Here is a 9,566-nt window from a genome sequence, read left to right as displayed (position 1 = left end):
GAGTATCACATTTGGGTAACAAAACAAAAGACAGAAAAGTGGAATATTATGTTTGTGCCTTTAACTGGCTTCCAGTGGAAACTTAGCGCTGTGTTGTGTCCAACTTAAAGGTGCGGGCCCTCTGCCCCCTCTGGAAATAGCCATCTGGTTCGTGTTCTTCACCAAGAGAAGTTTTTACCCTGATTTGCTCCTCAGTTAAAAGTGATTTATTCCTGGTAAAGGGTTATTTTCTGTCTTGGTTAAAAAAAGAAAAAGTCTCCAAAATTTTGAGGAAATGACTGCAGAGGTTATCTAGTAGAGCCATTTTTTAAGCCCTAGAACTCTGTCTGCTCTTTGTTCAAATGAAAGCTTATGCAAAACTGAATACAAAAAAAAGGAAACAGCTGCTCCTTTTGAAGGGGGTCGGGGAGGAGTGGGGCCCCGAAGTCCCCTCCAACCTCCACCCCTGTGAGAGCTCACAGAACAGTGCAGAACACAGGGATCCATCCACTGCAGCGTCCCCTCCCCGGTCACACCCTTCAAGTCAATGGGCCCGAGAGACAGCGCCGATTCACGCGTCTGGACGGTAGCCCACCTGGGACTAGAATCTAAGTTTCTTGCCGCTGTCCCAGTTTCTTTCTACCACACTCCACTACTCTCTTACACTGAAATCTTTAATTTTTCACGAGAAAATGTATTAGGATTCAAAGGTTCTTAAAATTGTTCATGTGTTTGTTAAATTCTGATTTAGAGTCCCTGGGGACATCTCCATTTTAACAGCTCTTTCCCAGGTTGTGTTCTGTGGGGCCGCCTCCAGGTGGAGCTGAGCTTCCAGCTTCCCGGGGCTTACACTTCTTCGCAACTTTTATTTGTTAGACATAATGGTCTTAGGAGAAGATTTCCCTTGAGCGAAGAATTCCTTGGCTAAAACAGCAAGTTGGAGAACCACTGCAGATAGCCTAAAGATGAAACGATTTTCTTTAATGCAGAATGGAAAATACAATAATAAAGGTTTAAGTAATTTACCTGATAAAAATAGACTGACTTAAAAGTTAATTCAGCGAGGTATGTATCAGAGTCCTATTATCACCAAGAAACATGTTTAAAGTAGATAACGGGAGTGAGCAGCCACTCACTCTGCCTTCGCTGAACCCATCAAAATACGGTTCTAATCTAGAAGGAGGAGAAAATTTAATTTCTTAAGCACATAGGAAAGAGCTCAAGTCTTGCCAAACTTCACTTGATCTTCTGAGACATGGAAGGTGTAAAATAAGTAATTTGTGGATTATACTTTTAAATAGGGTGTCTCTAAATATGTTGTTTGGGAAAGCTTTGTGGTCTGAAATATTTGGAAAAGTTAAACGGTTTCTATATGGCAATGCTTCTAGGAACTTCTTAATTTGTGCATTCTGAGTCTCCAAGAGGATATAGTGTGTTCATCAAATCTAATAAACTACAATGCTCTTTTGCCCAGAAGTGTTTCATTGCCCTCATGCTCGAGGAACATTCAGAGAAACATTCTACTAAAATCTTGACTTGGGATCTGATGAAAGGATAGGTTTGTGAATTAAAATTCCTTTATTCCTCTAAGAAGAGTCTTAGTAGATTGGGGGCATCAGAAGGAGCCTTCTTGGTTTAATGAGCTTCTCGAAAACCACGTTGATTAAACTATTAGAGTCTGTAAGAAAGTTCAGGAACATTGCCAAATACAAGTATAATTTAGAAAAATCAGTAGCATTTCCTTACGCCATCAATGATCAAAATATAAGCAGTAAGATACCACTCAATTGCAACAAAGTGTCAGTTCAAACTTTCCAACTCTAGTGAGGACGCGGATCGTTGCCTGAGTACGTGCTCTTAAATGGGATAACAGTATTTTTGAGAATGTCAAATTTTCTCCAAATGAATCTATAAAGTCAATGAAATCTCTCAAAATTTCAGTTGCATTTTTTATGATAAACTCACTAAACTTATTCTAAAACTTTGATGGAAGAATGAAACAAATAGTTGAGCTGACCTTAAAAAAGAAAAAGGATGGAGGACATGCCCTACCAAATATTAAGATAACCTCCAAGTCAAATGAGATTGGTGCAAGAACAGACAAACTAAAGAAAAAGGATAGAGACCAACCCAGGTCTATATGAGAATTTAATATACAATAAAGTGCCCTCATAAATAAATGGAGAGAGGCTAGCTGGTCTAGTAGATGGGATTGGCGAAACTGGCTTAACGTATGTAAGTAAATAAAAATCAGTCTCCCATCAAACACCCCATGCAAAGATGGACTCCAGATGAATTGAAGGCCAATTTGGTGTCCTTATAAGAAGAGGGACATTGGACTTGGACATACACAAAGGGAACAGCCCTTGAAGAAGGACAAGGGATTGGCATGATGTGTCCGCAAGCCAAGGCATGCCCAGGAGTGCCAGCCATGGAGAGAAGCGTGGAACAGATGGTCCCTCAGAGCCCCCTGTAGGAACCAAGCCTGCCGACACCTTGATTTCAGACTTCTCTCCTCCAGAACTGTGAGAGAAGACATTTCTGTTGTTATAAGCCCCTCAGTTTGTGGTACTTTGTTATGGCCGCCCTAAGAAACTAATAGAAGCTCCTTTGCCCATTGTTAAATTGGGTTGTCTTTTTATTCACAACTCAACTTATAACCAGAACATACTGCATGACTTAATTCTTTCCTTACAATTATATTTTTTAACAAGAGTCTGATTTATATCACTAGCTTCAAAAGTGAATTTTTGTATTTTGGTTTTAAAAGGGCTACATATGTGCATATTTCTCCATGTTTATTTATTCCCCACTTGGTCTCCTATCCTTGGAATGACTTTAAACACATGTTCTTATATTTGTCAGGAAAAGTCAATTTATCAGGAAACGTAAGGGAGAAGACAGAGAGGATGCATGTAGCTGAGCTCCTTTGAGTCAATGCCTTACTCTGTTCTTAGCTCACACGTAGTCATTCATTCATTTATGCAACAAGCATCTATGGCATGCCTTCTCAATAGATGACAAAGGCATCAACTCTGCCCTTGAGTGTGTATTCTAGTGGGGGAAACCAGACCTAGAAACAGATGCTTCACTGTCACTCACAGTTAGTTACTGCTATAGATTGAATGTTCGTGTCCCCTCAAAATTCCTATGTTGAAATCCTAACCCCATGGGATGGCATTAGAAGATGAGGCCTTTGGGGGTGATTAGGTCCTGAGGGTGGAGCCCTCATGAATAGGATTAGCGCCCTTATAAAGGAAAGCCCTGCAGAGCTCCCTAGCCCCTTCCACCATGTGCAGTTTAGTGAAAAGATGGCCATCTACCAACCAGGAAGCTAGTCCTCACCAGACACCAATACGCTGGCACCTTGATCTTGGACTTCCAGCCTCCAGAACTACGAGAAATAAATGTCTGTGGTTTATAAGCCAACCAGTCTATGGTATTGTGTTAAAGCAGCCCGAATGGACTAAGACAGTTACTTTTCCCTTTTCTAGATTCCTTCACTAAAATTAGTGTGTTGAATTCAACACTAAGCTTTAAAGCTAGTGTAGTTGTCTTAATAGTCTTTTTAAAAATTAATAGACTTTTTTAGAGCATTTTTTTATATTTACAGAAAAATGAGCAGAAAATTTCCATATGTCCCTTCATTCCTTCTGCTCATTTCCCCTATTATTAACTGTTAACGCCTTTTAAAACTCTTATTACCTACACGTCCATTCTAAAAAATAGGTATCAACAAAAAGAAGAAGATAAAGATTATCTGTAATTCCCCTATTCAAACATAACTATTAAAAATATTTCAGGGGCTGGGCCGGTGGTATAGTGGTTAAGTTCACACGCTCTGCTTCAGCAGCCTGGGGTTCACGGGTTTGGATCCCAGGCATTGACCTACACACCGCTCATCAAGCCATGCTGTGGTGGCATCCCACATACAAAACAGAGGAAGATTGGCACAGATGTTAGCTCAGGGACAATCTTCCTCACCAAAAAAGAATAATAATAGTAATAATAAAAATCTCAATGTAAAGTCTTCCAGTCTTTTCTCTCTGTGTAAATATGGCTTGTTTCTCTGGTAAAAATTAAATCATACTTTACATATTTTATAATCTAAAGCTAGTTTTATTGCACTTTTTCTGTTTTTCTCTTTAGTACTGGAATCCTAATCTCTTAAAAAAAAGTTTTTTTAAAGGTTTGCCTTTCAGTAGTAGAGCCTGACCTGTAAACAAAGTAGAATTATCTTAAGTTACCCTTTTTTTTGTTAGTGCCATCGAGTCGATTCTGACTCCTAGTGACCCTGTGTCCAGCAGAGCGGAACCCTGCCCGTTCTTTGCACCATCCTCTCACCTTCTGGCGCTGTATCAGACAATGCTCTGCTGCTATGCATAGGGTTTTCATGGCCAGTTTTTTCAGAGTGGGTGGCCAGGTCATTCTTCCTAGCCTGTCTTAGTCTGGAAGCTCTGCTGAAACCTGTCCACCGTGGGTGACCCTGCTGGTACTTGAAACACTGGTGGCAAAACTTTCAGCATCACAGCAACATGCAGCATCCACAATATGACCACCGACAGCTGCGGGCTGTGGTTCCCTGACTGGGAAGCGAACCAGGTCACACTGAATCTTAATCACCCAACCATCAAGGCTGGCTGTTACCCATGAGCAGGACCAAAATACAAATGTCATTTTTCCTGGATAAGAACATCCTCCAAACCAAATTGAAACCAAATTATTCTTTTGACCTTTAGTATCAGCCTGACTCCATCGGCTGGTATCACTAGCCTGTTGACTCTGGATCATCCATGGAAAACGCAGGGATTTCTGGAATCTGAAGAGGCTAAAAGACAGCCTCGCCAATTTGAGTCTTGCTCCAGGCAAAGCAAGATATTTAGCCATTATATATTTTCTGATTATAATTTGGCCATAAAACAAAAAACGTAGGGGGCTGGCCCCGTGGCCTAGTGGTTAAGTTCTCATGCTCCGCTTCGGCAGCCCAGGGTTTTGCTGGTTCGGATCCTGGGCACAGACATGGCACTGCTCGTCAGGTCACGTTGAGGCAGCGTCCCACATACTACAACTAGAAGGACCCACAACTAAAAATATACAACTAGGTACTAGGGGGATTCAGGGAGAAAAAGCAGGAAAAACAAAAAGATTGGCAACAGTTGTTAGCTCAGGTGCCAATCTTTAAAAAAAAAATTTTTTTAATTAAAAATTTTTTTAAAAACCCAAAAAACATAGTCCAAAAGTAAAAATACAAACCAATCTAACTAAAAGAATTTTCACGGAGGGAGCGCTTTAAAAACATGGCTTTCGTATAACCAGTTTAAGACAGAAAAACTATCCTAGTATGTAGTAGAACTATGAGCGTGGGGGATGAAACACACGGAAAAAACACGTAACCTGGCAGAATAGGGGGAGATCAGGTAAGGAAATACACAAGAGAAAAGCACATTAATAGTCTTCAAAACGTAGTACCCCCATCACACCTGCTACTTCCCACGTGACCTTGAACACGTGGCTTCACCTCTCTGTTTCCTGATGTTTAAAATGGAGATGCAACTTCTGCCCTGTGTCTCAAGATGTTGTTAGACTCAAGTGAGAAGAGAGATGTGCAGAAATTTTATAACTTGTGAAGCGCTGCACATTTATAAACGATTATCACTTCCAGACACTAACTCCTGGCAGGCGGAGAACATGTAATCGGGTGTCTCTCACAGTGGCTGGCTTGGTTTCTTGCCCATTGGATGCTCCCGGTACACGTTTACTTCAGTGAATTCACACATGTGGCTAAATGAGTTAACACATGTGTGTCCCTGAAAAGGTGACTTCCATCCCCATAGAATAAGTTTAACAAAAGCCAACCCTGTACATCAGGAAGAACTTTCTAAAAGCATTGGAGTAATTTTCCAGATGACAGCTATTTCTATAGAAATTGCACTTAAGAATTGTAGTCATACCTTAGACAAACCTGATCAAAGTTTTTTAATTGCTAGAGTTGCTGCCTTTATTTCATTTTGTCTTAAAGCAGCTTCAAAGCCCCCACTGGTCTCCTGAAAGCAATTGAGACGAGGAATCTGCCTCCTAATGCAGATGCCAGAGCAGAGGACCGACTTCGCCCGATATTTCCATGGCATTGACATTCTGTGTATCTCTCACATCTAAGATCCTTTCAGATCATTAGCAGTAACTATACAACGAATGTGGAGTAGATGTTCTGCTTATCCAAAAAGAAATTCACCACTTTCCCACCCATCAACCATTTCCTTTTGTAATTCCAATATTGTTTAATGTCATCACTATCCACCTGTTATGGGTTGAATTGTGTCCCCTCCAGATTCCTAAGCTGAAGTCCTAACTCTCAATACCTCGTACTGTGATCTTATCTAGAAACAGGCTCATTGCAGATGTAATTAGTGAAGATGAGGTCATTGGTGTGGCCCTAATCCAATGTGACTGGTGTCCTTAGGAGAAGGAGAAATGTAGATGCAGACACACACACCCAGGGAGAACAACATGAGAAGATGAAGGCAGAGATGGGGGTGATACTTCTATAGGCCACAGAGCACCAGAGATTGTCGCAAACCAGCGAGCGCCGGGAGAGAGGCACAGAGCAGCTTCTCCCTCTCAGCCTCCGCAGGAACCAACCCTGCCAGCGCTTTGATCTTGGACTCCCAGCCTCCAGAAGCATGAGACAATAAGTTTCTGTTGTTTAAGCTCTCAGTTTGTGTTTTTTTGTTACAGCAGCCCTAGAAAACTAATATACCACCCACCCACACCTAGGAGTTGTGGGAGTCAGTCATTATGGCTTCTCTCCCTGTGTCAAAATCCTGGCTGTCTGCACCATCTCTGATCCCTGTTGATACTACCTGGGAATCAGGTCCAGTCTCCACACTCTTCTCCTTGCCTCCACCCCTGTGCATCTTCCCTCCTGCCACCAAAGTCGCTCTCCTCAAAGGCAAGTCTGGAAAATCACTTCCCGGTTCAAACGGCCTCCGGTAGCCCTCTGGCCTACAAGGTAAAGCCCACGTGTTTTAGCAGGCTATTTGAGGCTCCCTGTAAATTGAACTCACCCCATCTCTCACGCTGGCCTCCTGTTTATGCCTCACCGCAGCCACACTCAGCTAGGCCGGCCTTGGACACTTCCAGCCCTTTCCTGACCCCACGCATTGCAAACACAGCCCTTCTCTGTGCAATGCCCTCTCCCCTGTATGCGGATCATCCTCACCCCTTTTCTCCTAACAAACTCCTCTTTAGTGCCCAGCTTGAATATTATATACTCTGAGAAATCTTTCCAGAACCATCCAGGCAGGGCTAGATGATATGTTCTCTGGTTCTCCCCACCAAGAGGTCTCTCGACTTGACCCTCCCCAACTAAGTCCAGGTTAGGGCCCCTCCCATTTAACGGCCTCCCCCACCAGGCTGTGAACTCCACTGGGACAGGGATCATGTTTCTCTCGTTCATCACCACATTCCTGTGGCACTTGGCACACTGTCTTCACTTGAAATCTGCAAGTGCTATTGAATTGGATTGTAATTAACTGCTCATAATTCTGGAGTCAGAGCCACGTCTCTATCTCCAGTGTCTATACTGTGCCTCACGTCAGTCAGGTCTGGATGACAAATGAATGGGTGGATGGATGGATGAATGGATGATGGATGGATGAAAGGATGGTTGCCATGGAAATTCTGAAGGTGGAAAGATCTCTGAGATATGAACTCAGCAAGAAAAGTCCTCAAGAGAGAAGAGCATGTTGGGCTGTGAGGAAAGAGTGAGCCTCGGGTAGGTTGAGACAGAGGAAGGATCCTGCAGAGAAGAGGAGGACCTAAAGAGCAACAAAGAGCAGTCACTGAACTGGCCAGGGCTTGACTTTACAAAATAAAGGACACAAGGCTGGGGACATGGGGCCAGAGGCAGATTTGTGAAGGACAGAACCCAGAGGAGGGAGTTTGGACTTGACGCCGAGGGTTATTAGGGTTTGCAGGAATGATGGAAGTGAAAGAGGATTATGCAAGGTGGGGCTGCAGGACAGCTGACCTCACAGGGGAGGGTGGGTACCCTGCAGTGAGGAGGAGGAGGAGGCGGGGAGCCCAGGTAGGAGACTTCTGATGGAGTCCCGGTGGTGAGGGTCTCTGCAGGGGGATCCAGGACCCAGGTTTTGGAGTCAGACGGACCTGGGTTCAGATGCTGACTCGGCAATTTAGGGCAAGACTCCTAATCCTAACCTCTGTAAGCCTCAATTTCCTCATCTGTAAAGTGGGAATAATAAAACCCTTTGCAGTAAAGGTTAGCGATCACACTGGTAAATCACCTACCGGTGTTCTGGTATCTAACATGCTCTCAATCAGTAATAACATTATTATCAGTATTTGGTGGCTGAGCTGGTGGGAGCAGAAAATCAGACCAACCTCTTTACGTACAGAGGGTGACTCTCTCCACCCTTTAAGTTGGGAAGAAAAGGACCTTTCTTTGAAGGCTGTATATTTCCTTACAGTATAGAAGCATTAAGGATATCCATTGGGAAAATAACATCTTCGGTTGAAAAGTAAACAAAGTACCACCAAGACGTACGGAAGAGAAGCAAAACTTTGAAGAATCACATTCTTCCTGAGGGTATTTCTAAGAGCAGTTCCTGACCTCAAAATGCCATTCCATGATCAATAGTGTAAAAAGAGTTCCAAGGGATGTTTTGCCGTGTTTCCTGAGAAATATGAATCCTTGATTCACAGGCATCTCTCAGCTGCTCTTACTGCTTCCTGACATTTCCCCACAACAGATTCCACACTAGGCCATACGACAGTCTCGATGTTTTGCGTTCCAATCATTATTGGTTTAATTACTAATTTGCTTATTGAAATTAACTTGACATTTGTACCTCATACTTTTCAAAGCATTTTCACATTCATTATCTCCTTCGGTCCTCACAGCAACCCAGAAGGTCAGCCAGGCCTGTGTTATTACTATTTAATAGACAAGAACACAGGTGTCGAGAGCAATAGGAACTCAAGGAAGTGCCTGGGGACGCAGGAAGGGAAGCAGGACACGATGTGGATCCTGAGAACAGGTGGGCACACAGGATGAAGAGGACAGTGGAATGGCACTCCAGGCTTGGAGGAAAAGGACACAGGAGGATGAAGTCATGTTTAGGGCACCATCAACCCTTCTTTTGATAGGCTCATCTCAGAGACAGCAGTCAGCTCTGAAACAAAGGCTGCCTAGAACACCTGGAGAAAACTCACAGAGGAGCTGGTATATGGACGGGAAGAAGCGAGTGTAACACATAACTTAAGAGATGAGGTACACAAAAGATAAGTACAGATAGTAAAAATTTAAATAAAAAATTAAACAGCTTAATTACATATTATAGGTAATATATATTAAATTATATAAAATATACACTATACAATAATATAATCTAGTATCATGATACATAATTATGTGATCTGTTACATGTAATAGATTATATATGTCTATATAACTTTATATATAACTTTGTAGCTGGAAAAGCAGTATTACACATTCTTTTCAAGCATATATGGAACACACTAAAAATCATCAAGTATTAGGCCACAAGGAAATTTTCAACAAATTACAA

The sequence above is a fragment of the Equus quagga genome, chromosome 5, assembly GCF_021613505.1.
Source record: "Equus quagga isolate Etosha38 chromosome 5, UCLA_HA_Equagga_1.0, whole genome shotgun sequence".
In the NCBI taxonomy this organism is placed as follows: domain Eukaryota; kingdom Metazoa; phylum Chordata; class Mammalia; order Perissodactyla; family Equidae; genus Equus; species Equus quagga.
The sequence above is the reverse complement of the archived record's forward strand: the minus strand, read 5'-3'. Positions refer to the sequence as shown.